This window comes from Heptranchias perlo, chromosome 2, assembly GCF_035084215.1.
Source record: "Heptranchias perlo isolate sHepPer1 chromosome 2, sHepPer1.hap1, whole genome shotgun sequence".
NCBI lineage: Eukaryota > Metazoa > Chordata > Chondrichthyes > Hexanchiformes > Hexanchidae > Heptranchias > Heptranchias perlo.
This window is the reverse complement of record NC_090326.1, coordinates 1,749,580-1,777,462: the sequence shown is the minus strand read 5'-3', so window position 1 is coordinate 1,777,462 and position 27,883 is coordinate 1,749,580.

The window sequence follows — 27,883 nt, the reverse complement described above, 5'->3', positions numbered from 1 at the left end:
TAAGAGTAGCGGTGATGAGAGCGGACCCATGAGAACAAGAGAAGTGGCTCTGAGCACCAGGGGAGGAGCCCCTCGTATCAGAACAAAAGCGGGAGTAGACCGGAGTCGAGAGAGCAAGCACTGAGCAACAGGAGAGTAGCCCAGCGTAGCAGTGCAAAAGCAAGAGTGGAACGGTGTCGAGAGCAGCAGCGCTGAGCACCAGAGGAGGAACCCTCTTAAACAGGTGTTCAGTATTGAATGCCAGTGAGGGTGATGACACGTCCAAGGCGTGCAGTCGTGAGCATAGCACTGTCGGGCAAAGGGTTTCACAAGGGGGCACAATGAAGTGTAACATGCAGTAGTCAAAGGGGATTCGATAGTCAGGTGGAGAGACAAATGTTTCTATGACCATTGACGTGAGTCCTGCATGCTGTGTTGCCTCTCTGGTGCCAGGGTAAAGGACATTACAGAGGGGGTGGAGAACAATCTGTTGGGGTGGGTGGGTTGGGGGGGGTGGTGTTGAGTGGAACAGAGAGAAGCCGTGGTCCATGTGGGTGTCAACGACATAGGAAAGAAAAGGGATGATGTCCTGCGTAAGTTTTAGGAGCTACGGAGGAAATTAAAAGGCAAGATCTCAAAGGTAGTCATCTCTGGATTACTCCCAGTGCCACACGTCAGTGAGTACTGAAATAAGAAGATAATACATGTTAATGCGTGGCTGGGGACAAGGTGCAAGAGGGAGGGCTTCAGATTCTTGGGGCATTGGGTTCAGTTCTGGGGCCAGAGGGAGCTGTTCAAGACGGACAGGTTGCACCTCAACAGAGCTGAGACCAATGTCCTCACGAGGAGGTTCACTCGTGCTGTGGTGGGGGAGGGTTTAAACTAATTTGGCAGGGGGGTGGGCACCAGGATGTAGCATTAGAAAGAAGAAACAAGGTGCGAAAAGAATTGAGAGAGAGAGATTACACTCGAGTAAAAAACTAATAAAGTAATAGGTGGGATCAGAATAAGAGACAATACAGGAAGGTCTAAGATAGATTTACATTGCATGTGTTTAAACACAAGAAGCGTGGCAAATAAGGCTGGTGGGCTGCAGGCGCAAATACCCACACGGGAATATGATATGGTGGCGATAACGGAGACCTGGCTCAAAAAGGGCGGGATTGAGTATTAAATATTCCTGGATACAAGGTGTTCAGGTTAGATAGGGAAAGGAATAAAAGGAGGGGGTGGCAGTATTGATTAAGGAAAATATTACGTTGTGGAGAAAGGATGTCCTTGAGGGGCCAAGGATAAAATATATTTGGTTAGAGTTAAGAAACAATAGAGGCACCATTACACCACTGGGTGTATATTATAGACCACCAACTAGTGGGAAGTATATAGAGGAGCAAATTTGCAGGGAAATTACAGAGAGGCGCAAGAACCATAGAGTAGTGATAATGGGAGACTTTAACTATCCTCATATAGACTGGGATAGTAATCGTGTAAATGGCAGAGAGGGGGTGGAATTTCTGAAGTGTGTCCAGAAGAAATTTATTGATCTGTAGGTTTCCAGCCCAACGAGGAAGGAGGCATTGATGGATCTAGTTCTGGGGAATGAAATGGGTCAAGTGAAGCAAATGTCAGTGAGGGAATATTAGGGAACAGTGATCATTTTATCATGAGGTTTAGATTAGCTATGGAAAAAGAAGAGGAGCAATTTTGAGTAAAAATGCGCAATTGGAGGAGGGCCAATTTCAATAGGTTGAGAACCGATCTGGTCTGGGTAAATTGAAATCCAAGATTGGCAGGCAAAACTGTACTCAAACAATGGGCGGTCTTTAAAGAAGTGATGGTTTGGGTTCAGTCTAGGTACATTCCCATGAGGGGGATAGGTAGGGCAACCAAAGCCAGGGCTCCCCGGATGACGAAAGAGAAAGAGTGTAAGATAGAGTCATAGAGTTATACAGCACGGATAGAGGCCCTTCGGCCCATCGTGTCCGCGCCGGCCATCAAGCCCTGTCTAATCTAATCCCACATTCCAGCATTTGGTCCATAGCCTTGTATGCTATGGCATTTCAAGTGCTCATCCAAATGCTTCTTGAATGTTATGATGTGGAGATGCCGGTGATGGACTGGGGTTGACAATTGTAAACAATTTTACAACACCAAGTTATAGTCCAGCAATTTTATTTTAAATTCACAAGCTTTCGGATGCTACCTCCTTCCTCAGGTGAACGATGTGGAAATCAATGTGGAGTTCTTGAATGTTGTGAGGGTTCCTGCCTCCACAACCCTTTCAAGATGAAGTTGAAAAAGGGGGCGTATTACAGAACAATGTACGAAAGTGGTTAAAAAGCATACGGGATACTGGGCTTTATTAATAGAGGCATAGAGTACAAACGCAATTACGTTATGTTGAATACACAAGTGAGAACCAGGCTGAATATCGAAAGCACAGAGAAGTGAAAGGGGAAATAAGACGTGCAAAGAGAGCGTCAGAATAGACTGGCGGTTAAAATAAAAGGGAATCGAAAAGTTTTCTCTAGGCATATAATAAAAAATGGTTGGTAAGATGAGGGTTGGGGCGAATTAGGTACGATAGAGGAGATCTACGAAAGGAGGCAGAGGGCATGGCTAACGGACTAAATGAGCATTTGAGTCTGTCTTCACCATGGAAGAAGATGCATCCAACTTCACAGTAAAAGCGTAAGGAATCTAACAACACCAGGTTATAGTCCAACAATGTTATTTTAAAATCTCAAGCTTTCGGAGATTATCTCCTTCGTCAGGTGAGTGAGTGAATGAGAGGTTCTCAAATTGCATATCTTATATTAGGCTGGGACACCATCACACCAATCAAAGGTATCGTTGGTGTTCAGACAGGTTAGCCACGGAAAACAGTAGGTCCCAGTATACTGAATACACAATGGGTCAAATTACACAGACAGAGAGAAAGAGACCAGAAAGGCAGAGAGAGAGAGAGAGAGAATTTCCAGTTGTATTAAAAACAGATAACTTTTTTTTTCCTGCTGGTGGGGTTACGTGTAGCGTGACATGAACCCAAGATCCCGGTTGAGGCCGTCCTTGTGGGTGCGGAACTTGGCTATTAATTTCTGCTCGACGATTTTGCGTTGTCTTGTGTCTCGAAAGCCGCCTTGGAGAACACTTACCTGAAGATCGGTTGCTGAATGTCCTTGACTGCTGAAGTGTTCCCCGACTGGGAGGGAACCCTCCTGTCTGGCGATTGTTGTGCGGTGTCCGTTCATCCGTTGTCGCAGTGTCTGCATGGTCTCGCCAATGTACCATGCTCCGGGGCATCCTTTCCTGCAACGTTGGCCGAGTCACAGGAGTATGAACCATGTACCTGGTGGGTGGTGTCCTCTCGTGTGATGGTGGTATCTGTGTTGATGATCTGGCATGTCTTGCAGAGGTTGCCGTGGCAGGGTTGTGTGGTGTCGTGGACGCTGTTCTCCTGAAAGCTGGGTATTTTGCTGCGAACGATGGTCTGTTTGAGGTTGGGTGGCTGTTTGAAGGCGAGTAGTGGAGGCGTGGGGATGGCCTTAGCCAGGTGTTCGTAGTCATCGATGAAATGTTGAAGGCTGCGGAGAACATGGCGTAGTTTCTCCGCTCCGGGGAAGTACTGGACGACGAAGGGTACTCTGTTGGTTGCATCCCGTGTTTGTCTTCTGAGGAGATCTATGCGATTCTTTGCTGTGCCCCGTCGGAACTGTCGATCGACAAGTCGAGCGTCATATCCCATTCTTACGAGGGCATCTTTCAGCGTCTGTCGGTGTCCATCGCGTTCATCCCCATCTGAGCAGATCCTGTGTATTCGTAGGGCCTGTCCATAGGGGATGGCCTCTTTGACGTGGTTAGGTTGGAAGCTGGAAAAGTGGAGCATCGTGAGGTTGTCCGTGGGCTTGCGGTGGAGTGAGGTGCTGAGCTGCCCGTCTTTGATGGAGATTTGTGTGTCCAAGAAGGAAACCGATTCTGAGGAGTAGTCCATGGTGAGTTTAATGGTGGGATGGAACTTGTTGATTTTATCGTGTAGTCTCTTCAGTGATTCTTCGCTGTGGGTCCATAGGAAGAAAATATCGTCTATGTATCTGGTGTATAGCGTTGGTTGGAGGTCCTGTGCAGTGAAGAAGTCATGCTCGAACTTGTGCATGAAAATGTTGGCGTATTGGGGTGCGAATTTGGTCACCTGACGAAGGAGATAATCTCCGAAAGCTTGTGATTTTAAAATAACATTGTTGGACTATAACCTGGTGTTGTAAGATTCCTTACATTTGTCCACCCCAGTCCATCACCGGCATCTCCACATCACAGTAAAAGTGGAGATAGTTGAGATACTGGATGGACAAACATTGACAAAGACGAGGTACAGGAAAGGCAAGCTGTACTTAAGGTAGTATGTAACCCAGTTCGCATGGGATGCATCATAGGTTGCTAAAGGAATTAAGGGTGGAAATTTCAGAGGTGCTGGCCATAATCTTCCAGTCCTCCATAGATATGGGGTGTGGTGCCAGAGGACTGGAGAATTGAAAATATTACACAATTGTTCAAAAAAGGTTGTAAGTATAAATCTGGCAACTACAGGCCAGTCAGTTTAAGCACGGTTGTAGAAACGATAATCTGGGAGAAAATTAATAGGCACTTGACAAGTGTGGATTAATTAATGAAAGCCAGCACGCATTTGTTAAATGCAAATCGTTTTTAACTAACTTGATTGAGTTTTTTGAAGTAATAGAGAGAGTAGATGAGCGCAATGCAGTTGTTGTTGTGTATATGGACTTTCAAAAGGTATTTGATACATTGCCACATAATAGTCTTGTCATCAAAATTGAAGCCCGTGGAATAAAAGGGGCAATGGCAGCATTGATACGAAATTGGCTTGGTGACAGGAAACAGAGAGTAGTGGTGGATGGTTGTATTTTGGACTGGAGGAAGGTATACAGTGGTGTTTCCAAGGGGTCGGCACGAGGACCACTGCTTGCTTAGCTATGTATTAAGGATTGGACTTGGGTGTACAGGGCACAATTTCAAAATTTGCAGATGACACAAAACTTGGAAGTGTATTGAACAGTGAGGAGGATAGTGATATATTGCAAGGGAACACAGACAGGCTGGTCGAATGGGCGAACACATGGCAGATTAAATTTAACGCAGAGAAGTGCGAAGTGATACATTTTGGCGGGAAGAATGAGGAGAGGCAAAATAAACTAAACCGTACAATTCTAAATGGAGTGTAAGAACAGAAAGATCTGGTGGTATATGTGCACAAAACTTTGAAAGTGCCAGAACAATGTTCGAAAGTGGTTAAAAAAGCATACGGGATCCTGGGCTTTATAAATAGAGGCATAGAGAACTAAAGCAAGCAATTTATGTTGAACCTTTATAAAACACTGGTTCGGCCACAGCTGGTGTATTTTATCAAATTCTGAGCACCGCACCTTAGGAAGGATGTAAAGGCATTGGAAGTGGTGCAGAAAAGATTTACTAGAATGGTTCCAGGGATGAGGGACTTGAGTTACGTGGATAAACAGGAGAAGCTGGGGTTATTCTCCTTAGAACAGAGAAGGTTAAGAGGAGATTTTATCGAAGTGTTCAAAATTATGAAGAGCTCAGATAAAGTAAATAAAGAGAAACTGTACCAACTGACGGAAGGGTCGAGAACCAGAGCACACAGATTTAAGGTGATTGGCAAAAGAGCCAAAGACGACACGAGGAAAACCTTTTTTTTATAGAGTATGTAGTTATGATCTGGAATGCGCTGCCTCAAAGTTTCGTGGAAGCAGATTCAATCGTGGCTTTCAAAAATGACTTGGAAAAATACTTGAAGGATAAACAAATGGAGGGCTATGGAGAAAGAGCAGGGGAATGGGACTAACTGGATTGCTCTTTTAATGACCTGGCAAGGGCTCAATGGGCTGAATGGCCTCCTTCTGTGCTGTAACCGTTCTATCATTGTATGATTCTAATTTGCGCAATCTCTCTTCGTAATTTCACCCTTGGAGTTCAAATATCATTCTAATAAATCTAATATGCTTTCCCTCCAAAGCCAATATATCTTTCCTAAGGTGCAGTGCCCACAACTGAACAGAGTATTCCAGGTATAGTCTAGCCAAGTCTTTGCATAGCTGGAGCACAACTTCTACCCCCTTGTGTTCTTATCCTCTAGATTTAAAGACCACCATTCCATTAGCCTTTTTCATTATTTTCTGTACCAGTCCATCACATTATAATTATCAATGTACATGGACCCCTAAGTGTCTTTGGACCTGCACAGTTTCGAACTTTTTGCTGCTTAGAAGGTTCTCTGATCTATACGTTTTAGGTCCAAAGTGGATGACCTCACACTTGCCTATATTGAAATCCATTTGCCACGGTTTCGCCCACTGACTTAATCTATTAATATTTCTCTGTAATTTTTTACTTCCATCTACACTCCTTACAATGCTACCTATCTTTGTGTCATCAGCAAACTTGGATATGTGGTCTCTATCCCATCATCTAAGTCGTTAATAAATAGGGTGAACAGTTGAGGCCCCAACACAATTCCCTGTGGGACACGACTGGTCACATCCTGCCAATTTGAGTACCTGCCCATTATTCCTACTCCCTGTCTCCTGCCGCTCAGCCAATTTCCTAACCAGGTCAGTAGTTTGCCCTCAATTCCGTGAGCTTCAACTTTACCTAATAGTCGTTAATGAGGGACTTTATACAGTGGCTTCTGGAAGTCCATATACACAACATCCAAAGACATTCCCCTGTCCAATAATTAGTCACCTCTTCAAAAAATTCAAAAAGGTTCGTTAGGCATGACCTACCCTTTACAAATCCATGCTGGCTCTCTCTGATCGTCTGACAATTTTCAAGGTGTTCAGTCACTCTCCCGACAACAGATGTTAGGCTATCTGGTCTATAATTCCCTGGTGTCCCTCTCTCACCTTCCTTAAATAGCGGAATGAAATGTGCAATTTTCTAATCTAAAAGAAGAGAATTCAGATCCAGGAATTTATTCCAACTCCACTTCCTCTTTAAGTATGCTGGAGTTCACCATATAAGTGAGGTATCGACCTCAGGGTGGAGACAAATGTCTTTCAATAAACACAGTGCTGCAGCTGCCCGTTGTGCCCAGCATTTACCTTTTAATCTCCACATTTTCAAATCTCAATTCCCACCGTTAATGCACCCAATCCTTCCACAATGGGGCTCCGACGCTTGCATTGCAATTCTGATTCGTGCTGTGGTCAAATACAGAGATTTGTAAAGATGCATATTGTTTGCACATACACTACACACAGCTGTTTACCTTTGTCTTTCAGTGGCGGTTTCACTCAGCCGCAAAATGGGCCTTTTGTGTATTTTGAACAAACTTTCACACTGTTTTGTGTACACGCCCCAAGAGCACCTTGTTATACTTGCCGTGGGTTATTAGGATTATTTACAAACGGCCTTCTGAGTAGAATTTAGTGAGCAGCAGCTGGGAATCCAAAACAATGGTGCATAATCTTAAAAATAGAGCTAGGCCATATAAGAGTGAAATCAGGAAATACTTTTTCACGCAAATGTTAGTGGAAATCTGCAAAATGACCGTGGCATCAGGGACAATTGAAATTGTCAAGACTAAGATCAATAGATTTGTGTTGGCTAAGGATATCAGGGATGCGGAGGAAATGCAAGTAAATTGAGTTCAGGTACAGATCGGTCATGATCTAATACAATGAGTTAATAGGCTGAATGGGACTTTGACAAAAGTCTTATGTCGAAAGCGGCACCTCAGTTAATGCAATGCTCCCAGGGTGCTGCATTTAGTATATGGCTATATTTGGCTATATTATCTGATCAATTCCTGGAGTGGGAGTTGAACCAAAATTTGGACTAGAATAACACCGACACCAGTTTATTAAACAATCCAATAAATCGAGGCATGGCAGGGCAGCTCACACCTGTCGAATGCACGACCTGTGCCATGTAGGAACTCTAGAGGTGCAGGAAATGTAGTCAGCTGGAAGAGCTTAAGCTCCGGATTTCGGAGTTTGAGTAGCCGCTGGCGTCACTCCAGTGTATCCGCGAGGTTGAGAGCTACATGTACAGCACGTTTCAGGAGGTGTTCACCCCGCAGCAGAGAGGGACTGAGTGACCGCGTGACAGACAAGGAGGACCAGGCAGGTACTATTGGTGAGGGAGCGCTTTTCCCTGGTGAGTGCAGCCAGAGCCAAGTTAACAGCACCATGGATGGCTCAGCTGTACGGGGGGGGGGGGGGGGGGGGGGGGGGCGGGGGAGAAAGCTCAGGAGAGGAATAGTGATAGGGGATCCTATAAGTCGTGGAACAGACAGGCGCTTTTGCGGTTGCAGACGAGATTCCAGGATGGTATGTTGCCTCCCTGGTGCCAGGGTCAAGGATGGCATTGAGCGGCTGCAGAACATTCTGGGGTGGGGGGGGGATGGTGAACAGCCAGAGGTCATGGTCTATATCAGTACCAATGACATAGGGGTAAGGTCCTGCAGGCAGATTTTAAGGAGTTAGGAAAGAGATTAAGGAGCAGGACCTTAAAGTTAGAAATCTCCGGATTTCTCCCGGAGCTACGCGTTAGTACGCACAGAAATAGGAGGATACAGCAGACGAATGCGTGGCTGGAGAGATGGTGCAGGATGGAGGCCTTTAGATTCATGGGGCATTGGGGCCATTTCTGGGGAAGTTGGGACCTGTACAGGCCGGACGGATTGCACCTCAATGAAGCTGGAACCAATATCCTCACGGGGAGGTTCGCCAGTGCTGTGTGTGGAGGGGGGAGGGGTGGGTTAAACTAATTTGGCAGGAGGTTGAGCACCGGGATATAGCAATGGAAAGCAGAAACGTGCGACAATAAGGATCAGAGGAGAAAGAGAGCGCATAAGCAAGTAATAGGACGGTATTAGGTGGGAGCAGATTAAGAGACAGTAAAGGAAATACTAAGACTGGTTTGCAGTGCATGTGTGTAAACGCACAAAGCTTGGTAAACAAGGTTGGTGAGCTGCAGGCACTAATTGCCACATAGGAATAAGATATCATGGCGATAACGGAGACCCGGTTCAAAAAAAGGGCAGGATTGTGTACTAAATATTCCTGGACACGAGGTGTTCCGGAAAGACAGGGAAGGAGAAAAGGAGGGGGTTGGCGGCAGTATTGATTGAGGAGAATATTACAGTACTGCAGAGAAAGGATGTCCTTGAGGGGTAAAGGACGGGAACTATTTGTTTCAAGTTAAGAAATAAAAGAGGAGCCATTAGACTACTGATTGTATTCTATAGGCCATCAACAAGTGGGGAAGATATCGAGGAGCAAATTTGCATGGAAATTACAGAGGGGGGCAAAAGCTATAGCGTAGTGATAACTGGGGAGTTCAACTATCCTAATATAGACTGGGATATTAATAATAACATAAGGAGCAAAGAGGGGGAGGAATTTTTGAAATGTGTTCAGGATAACGTTCTTAACCTGTACGTTTCTGGCCCAACGAGGAAGGAGGCATTGCTGGACTTGGTTCCAGGGAATGAGGCGGGACAAGTGGAGTAAGTGTCAGTGGGGGAGCATTTAGGGAGCAGCGATCATAGTATCATAAGGTTTAGAATAGCTATGGAAAAGGACACGGACCACTCTAAAGTAAAAATACACAATTGGAGGAGGGCTAATATCAATGGGATGAGGAAAGATCTGGCCCGGGTAAATTGGAATCAAAGATTGGCAGGATGGTTTGTTGCCTCCCTGGTGCCAGGGTCATGGATGTTGCTGAGCGGCTTCAGGGCATTCTCAAGGGGGAGGGTGAGCAGGCAGAGGTCGTGGTCCACATTGGGACCAACGACACAGGTAGGAAGGGAGATGAGGTCCTGCATCAAGAATTTAGGGAGCTAGGTAGCAGATTAAAGAGCAGGACCTCAAAGGTTGTAATCTCTGGATTACTCCCAGTGCCACGGGCTAGTGAGTATAGAAATAGGAGGATAGAACAGATGAATGCGTGGCTAAAGAGTTGGTGCAGGAGGGAGGGTTTCAGTTTCCTGGATCACTGGGCCTGCTTCTGGGGAAGGTGGGACTTGTACAAGTCGGACGGGTTGCACCTGAACCAGAGCGGGACAAATATCCTTGCGGGGAGGTTTGCTAGCACTGTTGGGGGGGGTTTAAACTAACTTGGCAGGGGGATGGGATACAGAGTGGAGCTACAATAGGGGGTGATGTGCAGCCAAATATTGAGAAAAAAACAAGTCAGCTTGGAAGACAGGGCAAATATGTAAGAGCAAGGCTGGATGGCATCTATTTTAATGCAAGGAGTCTTGCAAATAAGGTGGATGAACTGAAGGTGTTGATAAACACATGGGAGTATGACATTGTTGCTGTCACAGAGACATGGTTGAGGGAGGGGCAAGACTGGCAGCTCAATATTCCGGGGTACAGAATCTTCAGGCGAGACAGAGGGGGAGGTATAAGAGGAGGGGGGGTCGCAATATTAATTAAAGAATCAATTACTGCCATAAGGAGGGATGATATATTAGCAGGTTCCTCAAATGAGGCCATATGGGTGGAGCTTAAAAACAAAAAGAGGGCAAGCACTTTGATGGGAGTGTACTATAGACCTCCAAACAGTCAGGGGGAGATAAAGGAACAGATATGTAGGCAAATCTCAGAAAATTGTGCAAATAATAGGGTAATAATAGTGGGGGATTTCAACTTCCCCAATATTAACTGGGATACTCAGAGTGTAAAAGGCTCAGAGGGTACAAAATTCTTAACGTGCATCCAGGAGAGCTTTTTGAGCCAGCATGTAGAAAGTCCTACAAGAGAGGGGGCGGTACTGGACCTAATTCTGGGGAATGAGTCCGGCCAAGTGGAAGAAGTGCTGGTAGGTGAGCACTTTGGTGGCAGTGACCATAATTCGGTGAGATTTAAGGTGGTCATGGAAAAGGACAGGGAGGGGCCTGAAATAAAGGTTCTAAATTGGGGGAAGGCCGATTTTAATAGGATAAGGCAGGATCTGGCCAAAATGGACTGGGATCAGCTGCTTGTAGGAAAATCCGAATCGGAGCAATGGGAGTCTTTCAGAAGGGAGATTGAGACCATACAATGGCAACATGTTCCCGTAAAGGTCAAGGGTGGTTCCAAGAACTCCAGGGAACCTTGGATGTCAGGGGATATACGAGAATGGATTAGGAAAAAAAGGAGGGCTTTTGGCAGATACAAAAGGCTAAGGACGGAGGAAGCCCGAGAGGAGTACAAAAAGTGCAGGGGGATAATTAAAAAGGAAATTAGGAGATCAAGGAGGGGCCATGAAAAAACTCTGGCGAGCAAAATAAAGGAAAATCCTAAGATGTTTTATAAGTATATTAAGGGTAAGAGGATAACTGGGGAAAAAATAGGGCCCATTAGGGACAAAAATGGCAATCTGTGTGTGGAGCCGGAAGATGTAGGAGGGGTTCTAAATGAATTTTTTGCATCTGTTTTCACTATGGAGAAGGACGATGTAGACATAGAAATACGACAGGGGGACTGTGATATACTCGAACATATTAACATCGAGCGGGAGGAGGTATTGGCGGTTTTAGCAGGCCTAAAAATGGATAAATCCCCAGGCCCGGACGAAATGTATCCCAGGCTACTGTGTGAGGCAAAGGAGGAGATTGCGGGGGCTCTAACACATATATTCAGAACCTCTCTGGCCACAGGGGATGTGCCAGAGGACTGGAGAACCGCTAATGTAGTACCATTATTCAAGAATGGGAGTAGCGAAAAACCGGGGAACTACAGGCCAGTGAGCCTAACATCAGTGGTAGGAAAATTATTGGAAAAAATTCTGAAGGACAAAATTAGTCTCCACTTGGAGAAGCAAGGATTAATCAGGGATAGTCAACATGGCTTTGTCAAGGGAAGATCATGTCTGACTAATTTGATTGAATTTTTTGAGGGGGTGACTAGGCGTGTGGATGAGGGTAACGCAGTGGATGTGGTATACATGGATTTCAGTAAGGCCTTCGATAAAGTCCCGCACAGGAGACTGGTCAAGAAGGTACGAGCCCATGGAGTCCAGGGTGCCTTGGCACTTTGGATACAAAACTGGCTTAGTGGCAGAAGGCAGAGGGTGATGGTCGAAGGTTGTTTTTGTGACTGGAAGCCTGTGGCCAGTGGGGTACCACAGGGATCTGTGCTGGGGCCCTTGCTGTTTGTGGTCTACATTAACGACTTGGATATGAATGTAAAAGGTATGATCAGTAAGTTCGCTGATGATACAAAGATTGGTAGGGTGGTAAATAGCGAGGAGGATAGCCTCAGTCTGCAGGACGATATAGATGGGTTGGTCAGATGGGCGGAACAGTGGCAAATGGAATTTAACCCGGAAAAGTGCGAGGTGATGCACTTTGGAGGGACTAACAAGGCAAGGGAATTCACAATGAATGGGAAGACCCTAGGCAAGACAGAGGGTCAGAGGGATCTTGGTGTGCAAGTTCACAGATCCCTGAAGGCGGCGGAACAGGTAGATAAGGTGGTAAAGAAGGCATATGGGATACTTGCCTTTATTAGCCGAGGCATAGAATATAAGAGCAAGGAGGTTATGATGGAGCTGTATAAAACACTGGTTAGGCCACAGCTGGAGTACTGTGTGCAGTTCTGGTCGCCGCACTACAGGAAGGATGTGATCGCTTTGGAGAGGGTGCAGAGGAGATTCACCAGGATGTTACCAGGGCTGGAGCGCTTCAGTTATGAAGAGAGACTGGGAAGATTGGGTTTGTTTTCCTTGGAGCAGAGGAGGCTGAGGGGGGACATGATTGAGGTGTACAAAATTATGAGGGGCACAGATAAGATAGATACTAAGGAGCTTTTTCCCTTCGTTGAGGGTTCTATAACAAGGGGGCATAGATTCAAGGTAAAAGGCGGGAGGATTAGAGGGGATTTGAGAAAGAACTTTTTCACCCAGAGGGTGGTTGGAGTCTGGAACTCACTGCCTGAGAGGATTGTGGAGGCAGGAACCCTCACAACATTCAAGAAGCATTTGGATGAGCACTTGAAATGCCATAGCATACAAGGCTACGGACCAAATGCTGGAATATGGGATTAGATTAGACTGGGCTTGATGGCCGGCGCGGACACGATGGGCCGAAGGGCCTCTATCCGTGCTGTATAACTCTATGACTCTATGACTCTGTAACTGTAATTGAACATTGGGCAGCCTTTAAAGAGCAGACGGTTCAGGGACAGTCAAGGCACATTCCCATGAGGCAGAAAAGTAGGGCGAATAAAGCCAGAGCTCCCTGGGTGACAAAAGCGATTGTGAGTAAGATGAACCTGAAAAAAAGGACGTATGACAGATGTCAGGTTGATGTCACAAGTGCAAACCAGGCAGTATATAGAAATTTCAGAGGGGAATTGAAAATAAATAAGGGGCAAAGAGAGACCACGAGAATAGACTGGCGGCCAACGTAAAAGGGAATCCAAAAGCCTTCTACAGGCATGTAAACAGTAAACAGGTGCTAAGAGAAAGGGTGGGGCCGATTAGAGACCATAAAAGAGATTTACTTATGGAGGCAGAGAGGATTGATGAGGATCGAAATGAATATTTGCAACGGCCTTTACCAAGGAAGAAGATGCTGCCAGAGTATCAGTTAAAGAAGATATAGTTGAGGTACTGGATGGGATAAAATTGATAAAGAGGTGCTTGAAGGGCTAGCTGTGTTTAAACTATATAAGTCACCCAGTCCGGATGGGTTGCATCCTGGGTTGCTGAGGGAATTAGGGGTAGAAATTGCAGAGATACTGGCTTTAATTTTCCAAAAATCCATCGATACGGGGGTGGTGACAGAGGACTGGAGAATTGCAATTCTCACAGTCTTGTTCTGAAAAGGGTGTAAGGACAAACCCAGCAAATATAGGCCAAGAGTTTAACCTCGGTGGTGGGAAACTTTTAGAAAGGATAAACCGGGACAGGATTAACAGTCATTTGGACGAGTTTCGATTGATTAGGGAAAGCCAGCACGGATTTGTTAAAGGCAAATCATCTTTAACTAACCTGATAGAGATTTTTGACGAGGCAACAGAGAGGGTAAAGTTTATTGATGAGTTAACAGAGAGGGTAGACGAGGGCAATGTTGTTGATGTGGTGCATATGGACTATCAAAATGCGTTTGCTAAAGTGCCACATGGTAGTCTTATCATCAAGGTTGCGGCCCATGGAATAAAAGGGGCAGTACCAACATGGATACAGAATTGGCTAAGGGATAGGAAACAGAGAGTCGTTGTGAACGGTTGTTTTTCAGATTGGAGGGATGTGTACAGTGGTGTTCCCCAGGGGCCGATGCTGGGACCACTGCTTTTCTTGTTATATATTAAAGATTGAACTTGGTGCACAGGGCACAATTTCAAAATTTGCAGATGACTTGGAAGGGTGGTAAACAGTGAGGAGGATGGTGGTAGACTTCAAGAGGATATAAACAGGCTGGATGCATTGTGCACAAATCGTTGAAAGTGCAGGACAGGTTGAGAAAGCGGTTAAAAAAGCATAAGGGATCATTTTTTTTTCGTTCACGTGATGTGGGCGTCGCTGGCAAGACCAGCATTTATTACCCATCCTGAATTGTCCTTGAGAAGGTGGTGGTGAGCCACCTTCTTGAACCGCTGCAGTCCGTGTGGTGACGGTTCTCCCACAGTACTGTTGGGTAGGGAGTTCCAGGATATTGACCCAGTGACGATGAAGGAACGGCGATATATTTCCAAGTCGGGATGGTGTGTGTCTTGGAGGGGAATGTGCAGGTGGTGGTGTTCCCATGTGCCAGGTGCCCTTGTCCTTCCAGGTGGTAGAGGTCGCGGGTTTGGGAGGTGCTGTCGAAGAAGCCTTGGCGAGTTGCTGCAGTGCATCCTGTGGATGGTACACACTGCAGCCACGGCGCGCAGGTGGTGAAGGGAGTGAATGTTTAGGGTGGTGGATGGGGTGCCAATTAAGCGGGCTGCTTTGTCCTGGATGGTGTCGAGCTTCTTGAGTGTTGTTGGAGCTGCACTCCTCCAGGCAAGTGGAGAATATTCCATCACACTTCTGACTTGTGCCTTGTGGATGGTGGTAAGTCTTTGGGGAGTCAGGAGGTGTGTCACTGGCTTTATAAGTAGAGGCATAGGGTACAAATGTATGGAAGTCATGATGAACCTTTTTAAAACGTTTTTTCGGCCACAACCAGAGTATTGTATCCAGTTCTGGGCACCAAACTTTAGGAAAGATACAAAGTACTTAGGAAGAATGCAGAAGAGAATTACTAGAATTATTCCAGGGATGAGTGACTTTGCTTACGTGGACAGACTGCAGAAGCTGGCGTTGTTCTCCTTTAAACAGAGGCGGTTACGAAGAGATTTGATAGAGGTATTCAAAAGCATGAAGCGTCCAGACAGAGTAGATTCAGAGAAACTGTTCCCATTGGCGGTAGGTTCAAGAACCAGAGGGCATAGATTTAAGGTGATTGGCAAAAGAACCAAAGGTGATATGAGGAAAAACTTGTTTACACAGCGAGTGGTTATGATCTGGAATGCACTGCCCGAGGGGGTGGTCTTATCAAATTCAATCATAGCTTTCAACAGGGAACTGGATAAGTACTTGGAAGGGAAACAAATGCAGGTTTACGGGAATAGGGCGGGGGAGTGGGGTCAGCTGGATTGCTCTTGAATCGAGCCAGCCCCGACTCGATGGGCCGAATGGCCTTCTACTGTGCTGAAACCTTTCCATGATTCTATGATTCTATAATATAGAGTCTCACAAACCTCCTCTGAATAACCTGCGCATTCTAATTTACAGTCGTACAATATAGACGCTGGCAGCTGCGATGACATGGAAACATCGTAAATAGGAGCAGGATTAGGCCATTCGGCCCTTCGAGCCTGCTCTGCCATTCAATATGATCATGGCTGATCCTCTCTCTCAATACCATATTCCCACTCTCTCCCCATACCCCTTGATGCCTTTTGTGTCTAGAAATCTATCTATCTTCTTCTTAAATATATTCAGTGACTTGGCCTCCACAGCCTTCTGTGATAGAGAATTCCACAGTTTCACCACCCTATGAGTGTCGAAATGTCTCCTCATCTCAATCCTAAATGTCCTACCCCAAATCCTGAGACTGTCGGCCCTCGTTCTAGACCCCTCAGCCAGGGGAAATATCCTTCCTGCATCCAGTCTGTCTAGCCCTGTCTGAATTTTATATTTATCAACGAGATCCCCTCTCATCCTTCTAAACTCGAGTGAATACGGGTCGAGACGACCCAATCACTCCTCATACGACAGTCCTGACATCCCAGGAATCAGTCTGGTGAACCTTCGCTGTACTTCCTCAATGGCAAGTATATCCTTTCTTAGGTAAGGAGATCTAAACTGCACACAATACTCCAGTTCTGGTCTCACCAAGGCCCTGTAAAACTGCAGTGAGACATCCTTGCTCCTGTCCTGAAATCCTCTTGCAATGAAAGCCAACATATCATTTGCCTTCCTAACTGCTTCCTGGACCAGCATGTTTGCTTCCAGTGACTGGTGTACAAGGACACCAGGTCTCTTTGCAGATCAACATTTCCCAATCTAACACCATTAAAATAATACTCTGCCTTTCTGTTGTTCCTTCCGAAGTGGATAACTTCACATTTATCCACATTATACTGCATCTGCCATGCATTTGTCCACTCACTCAACTTGTCTAAATCGCCTTGAAGCCTCTTTGCATCCTCCTCACAACTCACAAACGCATCTAGTTTTTTATCGTCCGCAAACTTGGAAATATTACATTAAGTTCCATCATCCAAATCATTGATATATATTGTGAATAGCTGGGGCCCAAGCACTGATCCCTGCGGTAGCCCACCAGTCACTGCCTACCACCCCGAAAAAGACCCATTTATTCCGACTCTCTGTTTCCTGTTTGTTTACCAGACTGCAGTGGTGAAGTTATTAAACATCAAATCTAATGGGAAGTTCCTGCCAAGGTTCGAATCCTGTTTGCGGCGGTTTTGTTCAATGCTCAAATAAATACGAACTGAACCTAACTCTCTCTCCAAGAGATACTGCACCGCGGCAGACCCTTTTAATTGAGAGGCCAATGGTCCCTACGCATAATTTCAAGAATAATGAAGGATTCTCTTCCCAAGCTCCATCTTAAATTCTGCTAATTTGATATTTATACTTTTTTTCTTTACTTTTATCTCTATATCTCCCTGTCTCTTGACTCTCTGCATGAAAGAACATAGTCTCACAAATCTCCTCTGAATATCCTGCGAATTCTGATTTGCTACTATGCAATCGGAACGCTGGTAGCTGTGATTGCTGAGCGGTTAAGGCATTAGATTTAAAATCTTATGGTATGTTACTACTGACGTTCGAATCTTGCTTGTGACGCTATTGTTTAAAATGTTGTTTAATGCTCAAATAAATATGAACTAGAGCTAACTGGAGAGGCCGCATTTGCCGCTCTCCAAGAGACGCTCCACCGCGGTAGACCCTTTTAATTGGGAGCAAAATGCTCTCTTGCAAAATTTCAAGATACTTGAAAGAATCTTTACAATATTCCACAACGCAATTGAGGAAGGATGTGAGGCCTTAGACAGTATGCAGAAAATATTCACTAGAATGGTTCCAGGGATGAGGGACTTCAGTTTCATGGATAGATTAGAGAAGCTGGGCGAGTTGCTACAGTGCATCCTGTGCATGGTACACACTGCAGCCACAGTGCGCCGGTGGTGAAGGGAATGAATGTTTAGGGCGGTGGATGGGGTGCCAATCAAGCGGGCTGCTTTGTCCTGGATGGTGTTGAGCTTCTTGAGTGTTGTTGGAGCTGCACTCATCCAGGCAAGTGGAGAGTATTCCTTCACACTCCTGACTTTTGCCTTGTAGATGGTGGAAAGGCTTTGAGGAGTCAGGAGGTGAGTCACTCACCCCAGAATACCCAGTCCCTGACCTGCTCTTGTAGCCACAGTATTTATGTGGCTGGTCCAGTTAAGTTTCTGATCAATGGTGACCCCCCAGGATGTTGATGGTGGGGGATTTGGCGATGGTAATGCCGTTGAATGTCATGGGGAGGTGGTTAGACGCTCTCTTGTTGGAGATGGCCATTGCCTGGCACTTGTCCGGCGCGAATGTCATTTGCCACGTATCAGCCCAAGTCTGGATGTTGTCCAGGTCTTGCTGCATGCAGGCACGGACTGCTTCATTATGTGAGGGGTTGCGTATGGAACTGAACACTGTGCAGTCATCAGCGAACATCCCCATTTCTGACCTTATGGTGGAGGGAAGGTCATTGATGAAGCAGCTGAAGATGGTTGGGCCAAGGACACTGCCCTGAAGAGCTCCTGGTGCTGAGATGATTGACCTCCAATAACCACTACCATCTTCCTTTTTGCTAGGTATGACTCTAGCCACTGGAGAGTTTTCCCCCTGATTCACATTGACTTCACTTTTACTCGGGCTCCTTGGTGCCACACTTGGTCAAGTGCTGCCTTGATGTCAAGGGCAATAACTCTCACCTCACCTCACCTCTGGAATTCAGCTCTTTTGTCCATGTTTGGACCAAGGCTGTAATGTGGCCTGGAGCCGAGTGATCCTGGCGGAACCCAAACTGAGCATCGGTGAGCAGGTTATTGGTGAGTAAGTGCCGCTTGATAGCACTGTCGACGACACCTTCCATCACTTGTCTGATGATTGAGAGTAGACTGATGGGGCGCTAATTGGCCGGTTTGGATTTGTCCTGCTTTTTGTGGACAAGACATACCTGGGCAATTTTTCACATTGTCGGGTAGATGCCAGTGTTGTAGCTGTACTAGAACAGTTTGGCTGGAGGCGTGGCTAGTTCTGGAGCACAAGACTTCAGCACTTCAGCCGGGATGTTGTCGGAGCCCATAGCCTTTGCTGTATCCAGTGCACTCAGCCGTTTCTTGATATCACCTGGAGTGAATCGAATTGCCTGAAGACAGGCTTCAGTGATGGTGGGAATATCGGGAGGAGGCCGAAATGGATCATCCACTCGGCACTTCTGGCTGAAGCTGGTTGCAAACGCTTCAGCCTTGTCTTTAGCAATCACGTGCTGGACTCCACCATGAACACAGAGACTCCTCTTCCCGTTAGTTGTTTAATTGTTCACCACCATTCACGACTGGATGTGGCAGGACTGCAGAGCTTTGATCTGATCCATTGGTTGTGCAATGGCTTAGCTCTGTCTATAGCATGTTGCTTCCTCTGTTTAGCATTATGTGGTCCTGAGTTGTAGCTTCACCAGGTTGGCATCTCATTTTTAGGTATGCCTGGTGTTGCTCCTGGCATGCTCTTCTGCACTCCTCATTGAACCAGGGTTGATCCCCTGGTTTGTTGGTAATGATTGAGTGAGAAATCTGCCGGGCCATGAGGTTACAGATTGTGCTGGAATACAATTCTGCTGCTGCTGACCCACAGCGTCTCATGGATGTCCAGTTTTGAGCTGCTAGATCTGTTCTGAATCTATCCCATTTTGCACGGTGATAGTGCCACACAACACGTTGGATGGTGTCCTCAGTGCGAAAATGGGACTTTGTCTCCCCGAGGACTGTGCAGTGGTCACTCCTACCAATACTGTCACGGACAGATGCATCTGCGAAAGGTAGATTGGTGAGGACAAGATCAAGTCGGTTTTTCCCTCGTGTTGGTTCACTCACCACCTGACGCAGGCCCAGTCTGGCAGCTACGTCCTTCAGGACTCGGCCAGTAGTGGTGCTACCGAGCCACTCTTGGTGATGGACATAGAAGTCCCCCACCCAGAGTACATTATGTGCCCTTGCTACCCTCAGTGCTTCCTCCAAGTGGTGTTCGACATGGAGGAGGACGGTTGGTGGTAATCAGCAGGAGGTTTCCTTGCCCATGTTTCGCCTGATGCCATGAGATTTCATGGGGTCCTCGGGTCAATGTTGAGGACTCCCTCCTGACTGTATATCACTGTACCGCCACCTCTGGTGGATAGTGTTGGAAGTTTCTGGGATGTTGGCTGAAAGGTATGATGCTGTGAGTATGGCTCTATCAGGCTGTTGCTTGACTGGTCTATGGGACAGCTCTCTCAATTTTGGCACAAGTCCCCAGATGTTCGTGTGGAGAATTTTGCAGGGTTGACGGGGCTTGGTTTGCCTTTGTCGTGTTCGTGCCTCGTGGTCCGTCTAGTTTTATTCTTATTATGACTTTTTTTAGTGAGAGTTGTACAACTGAGTGGCTCGCTCGGCCTTTTCAGAGGGCAATTAAGAATCAACCATATTGCTGTGGGTCTGGAGTTCTCTGTAGGCCAGACCGGCATGTTTCCTTACAACAATCCGGTCGTTTCCTGGCCACCATTACTGATACTAGTTTTTTTAATTCCAGATTTTAAAATTTTAATTAATTGAATTTAAATTTCACCCAGTTGCCGTGGTAGGCTTTGAACTCATGAATCCGGATTATTTGTCTGGATCTCTGAATTACTAGTTGAGTAACATAACCACTATGCTACCGTATCCGTACCTATATTTACATTGGGTGCAATGCAGGCTTAAGAAATGAAGCTACTTATTTGTTCTTGGCCTTTGTTCTGGAAAACAAATGACTCCTGCCTTTTATTGATTGGGTTTGTTGTCCTTTGCTGTCTAAGGTATTGGTTGGGGACGGGGCAAGGGATGGTTGTGCCAAATAAGCCTGCCTTCAGCACTGGGTCTCAGACTGGTATTTCAACCAGGTCTGGATGGAGCTTCAACAACACTTGTTCGGATTGAGATGCATCTTACAGGTACTGCAGCTGCAAGTTTATTGTGAGAAAGCTGCACTTTTTTGCAGCTAGCGATGAAAGCCATGATATTATGCTATCGGTGAGTAGGTCCAATAAGTATAGGAAATTGTCCTCTGGAATTGCATGGTCATAGTGGCCTCCAAGATTGCTGTTCAGAATGGCTAAATATGAAGTATGACTAGAACATGTGTAGAGCGATCACAATTCTTCTAGCAAATTTCCTTTATCTAGAAGTGAAATTTATGGAGCTGTTGTGAGGTATGTTATGTACAGTGTGAGCACAAATTGACCCTCATGCATTTTGCTGCAGGTGTTGCAAGTCCATACCTCTTCCCATCCCTCCTTCATTAACTGGCTGTCTGAGTCTCATTTCCAAGCCTGCTTCAGGTTTTTTGGGTTGTGTTATGTCAAGGGGGTACTTTATGTTGGCAGCAAGCGCCACCAGATGTAGCAGTTAGATACAGAATAAAGCTCCCTCTGTTCTGTCCTAAAAACATGCCGAACCCCAACATCAGAAGAGCATCCCCTTATGCAACAGTGTGACAATTTCCTATTTCCCACAAAAGGCATCTTGTAATCTCTCTGAATTACATTAGCTGGTGCTAAATGAGGGACAGTTTTGTACTGTAGGCCCAGAACCACCATGAACTAGTTTGAGTTTGTCACAATTTTAGGTTGACTAAGAAGTAAGAAGGTACATTTATCTGAGTCCAACATAATTTTTTTTTCAAGATTCATACTGTCATAGAATCATACAACACAAGGAGGCCATTCGGCCAATCGTGTCTGTGTCGGCTCTTTGAAAGAGCTATCCAATTCGTCCCACTCCCCTGCTCTTTTCAAATAGCCCTGCAAATTTCTCCTTTTCAAGTATATATCCAATTCCCTTTTTAAAGTTACTACTGAATCTGCTTCCACCACCCTTTCAGGTAGTGTATTCCAGATCGTAACAACTTGTTGCATAAAAAAATTATCCCAATTCCACCCCTGGATTTTTTTGCCACTTTTGTTAAATCTGTATCCACTGGTTACCAGCCCTCCTGCCATTGGAAACAGTTTCCCCCTATCTACTTTATCAAAACCCCTCATAATTTTGAATGCCTCTATCACATCTCCCCTTAACCTTCTCCGCTCCAAGGAGAACAATCCCAGCTTCTCTTGTCTCTCCACATAACTGAAGTTCCTCTTCCCTTGTACCATTCTGGTAAATCTCTGCACCCTCTCTAAGGCCTTTTATCAGGATTGTTAAAATAAAAACTAATTTGAGATCATAAGGATGTTAGTGCTGAGGAATAGAACTCTTTGCACTTCAGGTACTCCATTTCAGCAGCAAGTACACCCACATACAGCAAAGTCAGATACAGAATAAGGCTCCCTCTGTTCCGTCCCAACAACATGCCTTAACCCCAACATCAGAAGAGCATCCCCTCCTGCACCAGTGTGATATTTCCCGCAAAAGACATCCTGTAATCTCTCTGAATGACACTGCTAGCTGGTGCCAAATTAGGGTTAGCTTTGTACTTAAGACACATGTCCACTAGGAACTGGATTGCGTCTGCCCAAACACAAGGACTCTTATATCCCGCAGACAGAGGAGACTTTAATCTCGTCAGTCTGGGCTGGATTTGAACCCAGAGGTGAAAAGCCAGTATCTGACTACTACGTTGCCTAGTTCTCTATCAGAATGCTTTGTCTGGTGTAGTGCCATACATGGGCTCTAAGCACAGTGGAATTCTGGCGAACTGCTGCAATGTGGAACTGAATGGTTGAGCGACATGAACTGAAGCTATTGACAGCATTTATTCCAAGCCTGCGCTGCCTTTGGAGTCAGCCTTGGCTCAGAGGTAGCACTCTCGCCTCTGAGTCAGAAGGTTATGGGATCAAGCTCTGCTAGGTTGACACTTCAGTGCAGTACTGAGGGAGTGCTGCACTGTCAGAGGTGCCACCTGTTGGATGAGATGTTAAACTGAGGCCCCATCTGCCCTCTCAGGTAGACGTAAAATATTCCATGGCACTATTCAACGAAGAACAGGGGAGTTCTCCAAGTGGGGTGCCAATTAAACGGGCTGCTTTGTCCTGGATGGTGTCGAGCTTCCTGAGTGTTGATGGAGCTGCACGCATCCAAGCAAGTGGAGAGTATTCTATCACACTCCTGACTTCTGCCTTGTGGATGGTGGAAAGGCTTTGGGGAATCAGGAGATAAGTCACTCGTTACAGAATACCCAGCCTCAGACCTAATCTCGTAGCCACAGTATTTATATGGCTGGTCCAGTTACGTTTCTGGTGAAGGGTGACCACCGGGATGTTGATGGTGGGGGGATTCGGCGATGGTAATGCCGTTGAATGTTAATGGGAGGTGGTTAGACTCTCTCTTGTTGGAGATGGTCATTGCCCCGCACTTGTCTCGCGCAAATGTTACTTGCCACTTATGAGCCCAAGCCTGAATGTTGTCCAGGTCTTGCTGCATGCGGGCTCGGACTGCTTCATTATTTGAGGGGTTGCGAATGGAACTGAACACGGTGCAATCATCAGCGAACATCCCCATTTCTAACCTTATGATGGAGGGAACGTCATTGATGAAGCAGCTGAAGATGGTTGGGCCTACGCCACTGCACTGAGGAACTCCTGCAGCAATGCCATGGAGCTGAGATGATTGGCCTCCAACAGCCACTACCATCTTCCTTTATGCTAGGTATGATTACAGCCACTGGACAGTTTTTCCCCTGATTCTCATTGACTTCGATTTTACTGGGGCTCCTTGGTGCCACACTCAGTCAAATGCTGCCTTGATATCAAGGGCAGTCACTCTCACCTCACCTCTGGAATTCAGCTCTTTTGTCCATGTTTGGACCGAGGCTGTAATGTGGTCTGGAGCCGAGTGGTCCTGGCGGAACCCAAACTGAGCATTGTTGAGCATGTTATTGGTGAATAACTGCCGCTTGATAGCACTGTCGACGACACCTTCCATCACTTTGCTGATGATCGAGAGAAGATTGATGGGGCGGTAATTGGGCAGATTGGATTTGTCCTGCTTTTTGTTGACAGGACATACCTGGGCAATTTTCCACATTGTCGGGTAGATGCCAATATTGCAGCTGTACTGGAACAGCTTGGCTAGAGGCGCAGCTAGTTCTGGAGCACAAGACTTCAGCACTATAGCTGGGATGTTGGCGGGGCCCATAGCCTTTGCTGTATCCAGTGCACTGAGCCGTTTCTTGATATCACGTTGAAAGCTGGCTTCTGTGATGGTGGGGATATCGGGAGGTGGCCGAGATGGTTGCAAACGTTTCAGCCTTGTCTTTTGCACTCACGTGCTGGACTCTGCCATCATTAAGGATGGGGATGTTTGCAGAGCCTCCTTCTCCCGTTAGTTGTTTAATTGTCCACCACCATTCACGACTGGATGTGGCAGGACTGCAGAGATTTGATCTGATCCTAATGATGGTTGTGGAATCGTTTAGCCCTGTCTTTCGCATGTTGCTTCCGCTGTTTAGCATCCATGTCGTCCTGAGTTGTAGCTTCACCACGTTGGCATTTTTAGGTATACGACGCATTCTGATTTACAACCGTGCATTACTAGCACGTGCAGTTGCGTTGGCCGAGTGGTTAAGGCGTTGGACTTAAAATCTACTGGGGTTTTTCTGCGCACCTTGGAATCCTGCTCGCAGCGCTACTTTTTGAGAGCTGAATTCCAGAGGTGAGGTGAGATTGACTACCCTTGACATCAAGGCATCATTTGTCCGATTGTGGCCCCAAGGAGCCCTAGTAACATTGAAGTCAATGAGAAGCAGGGGGAGAAATCTCCACTGGCTGGAGTCATACCGAGCAAAAAGGAAGATGTCAGTGGTTGTTGAAGGCCAATCATTTCAGCCCCAGGACATTGCTGCTGGAGTTCCTCAGGGCAGTGTCCTTGAACGAATTATCTTCAGCTGCTTCATCAATGACCTTCCCTCCATCATAAGGTCAGAAATGGGGACGTTTTCTGATGATTGCACAGTGTTCAGTTCCATTCGCAACCACGCAGATAATGAAGCAGTCCATGCCCGTATGCAAAAAGACCTGGACAACATCCAGGCTTTGGCCGATAAGTGGCAAGTAACATTCGTGCCAGACAATGACCATCTCCAACAAGAGTGAGTCTAACCACCGCCCCTTGACATTCAACGGCATTTCCATTGCCGAATCCCTCACTATCAACATCCTGGGGGTCACCATTGACCGGAAACTTAACTGGACCAGCCACATAAATAATATGGCAACAAAAGCAGGTCAGAGGCTGGGTATTCTACGGCGAATGACTCACTTCGTGACTCCCCAATGCCTTTCCACGATCTACAAGGCACAAGTCAGGAGTGTGATGGAATACTCTCCACTTGCCTGTGTGAGTGCAGCTCCAACATCACTGAAGAAGCTCGACACCATCCAGGACAAAGCAGCCCGCTTGATTGGTACCCTATCCACCACCCTAAACATTCACTCCCTTCACCACCGGCGAACCTTAGCTGCAGTGTGCGCCATCTATAGGATGTACTGCAGCAACTCGCCAAGGCTTCTTCGACAGCAAACCAGCGACATCTACCACCTAGACAGACATGGGCAGCAGGCACATGGGAACAACACCACCTGCACATTCCCCTCCAAATCACACACCATCCTGACTTGGAAACGTATCGCCGTTCCTTCATCGTCTCCCATTGAAAATCCTAGAACTCCCTACCTAACAGCACTGTGGGAGAACCTTCACCACACGGACTGCAGCGGTTCAAGAAGGCGGCTCACCACCACCTTCTCAAGGGCAATTAGGGATGGGCACTAAATACTGGCCTTGCCAACGACGCTCACATCCCATGAACGATTGAAAAAAAAAATTGATCCTCACATTCGGCGAATACAGTCATTCTTTGTTACACTCTCACTGACACTCATAACCAGAATACACATTAATTCCCCATCACACTACCACTGACACATGCAACCAGACGACACAGAAATTCACTACTACACTGTCAATAATCCTCACAACCAGACGACACAGTAATTCTCTGTTATCTCTGACATAACCTTACAACCAAAGGATAGAAACATTCTCTATTATTCTATCACTGATCCTCACAATCGTAGGATACATAATTGTTTATTGGACGACGACTTATTCTCAGAACCAGTGTAATTCTCTGTTACTCTATCACTGATCCTCACAGCCAGAGGATACAGTCGATCTCTATTACTCTATCACTGATCCACACAATCAGAGGATGCAGTTATTCTCGATAACTATATCACCGCTGCTCACAACCAGAGGATAGAGTAATTCTCTATTTGTCTCTCACTGACCATCACAACTGGAGTTCACAACAATTCTCTATTACACTGCCACTGAAACACACAACCAGAAGACACGTAAATTCTGTATTACTCTATTATTGATCCTCACAACCAAGGAGTACAGAAATTATCTATTACTCTGCCAATAATTCTCACAACCAGAGGACACCGTAATTATATATTATTCTGTCATTTAACCTCACAACCAGAGCATACTGGCATTCTCTATTACTCCATCACTGATGCTCACCATCAGAGAATACAGTAATTCCTCAATATTCTATCACTGATTCTCACAACAAGAGGATACATTCACTCTCTATTATTCCATCACGGTCATAATCTTCACAAATAGAAGATACAGTAATACTCTATCACTGATCCTTACAACCAGATCATACAGTCATTCTCTATTACTGGATCACTGGTCCTCACAATCGGAAGATAGAGTAATTCCAGGAAGATAGGAACATAGGAACAGGAATAGGCCATTCAGCCCCTCGTGCCTGCTCCGCCATTTGATATGATCATGGCTGATCTGTGATCTAACTCCATATACCTGCCTTTGGCCCATATCCCTTAATAACTTTGATTGCCAAAAAGCTATCCATCTCAGATATAAATTTAGCAATTGAGCTAATATCAATTGCCGTTTGCGGAAGAGAGTTCCAAACTTCTACAACACTTAGTGTGTAGAAATGTTTTCTAATCTCACTCCTGAAAGGTCTGGCTCTAATTTTTAGACTGTGGCCCCGAGTCCTAGAATCCCCAACCAGAGGAAATAGTTTCTCTCTATCCACCCTATCCGTCCCCCTTAAAAACTTATAAACTTCGATCAGATCACCCCTTAACCTTCTAAACTCCAGAGAATACAACCCCAATTTGTGTAATCTCTCCTCGTATCTTAACCCTTGAAGTCCGGGTATCATTCTAGTAAACCTACGCTGCACTCCTTCCAAGTCCAATATGTCCTTCTGAAGGTGCGATGTCCAGAACTGCTCACAGAACTCCAGGTGCGGTCTACCAGGGTTCTGTATAGCTGCAGCATAACTTCTGCCCCCTTGTATTCTCGTCCTCTAGATATAAAGTCCAGCATTCCATTCGCCTTATTGATTATTTTTTGCACCTGTTCCTGACATTTCAATGATCTCCGCACCTGAATCCCTAGGTCCCTTTGGACATCCACTCTTTTTAACTTTTTACCATTTATAGTTACCCTGTTCCATCCTTTTTTGATCCAAAGTGGATGACCTCACATTTATCTGCATTGAATTCCATTTGCCACAGTTTTGCCCATTCACCTTATCCATCAATATCGCTTTGGAATTTCATGTTTTCGTCTACACTGCTTACAATACCACCAATCTTTGTGTCATCGGCAAATTTAGATATGAGACTTTCTATGCCTTCATCTAAGTCGTTCATAAATATTGTGAATAATTGAGGTCCCAAGACAGATCTCTGCGGGACTCCACGAGTCACATCCTGCCAATGTGAGTACCTACCCATTATTCCTACTCCCTGTCGCCCTTCGCTCAGCTAACTTCCTTACCAAGTCCGTACTTTTCCCTTGATTCCATTGGCTTCTATCTTAGCTAACAGTCTCTTATGTGGAACCTTATCAAATGCCTTCTGGAAGTCCCTATAAATAACATCCATTGACATTCCCTGTCCACTGCTTCAGTCACCTCTTCAAAAAAATCAATCAGGTTTGTCAAGCACGACCTACCTTTGACAAATCTATGCTGGCTCTCTCTGATTAACCGAAAATTCTCGAGATGTTCAGTCACCCTATCCATAATTATAGACTGCAGCATTTTCCCCACAACA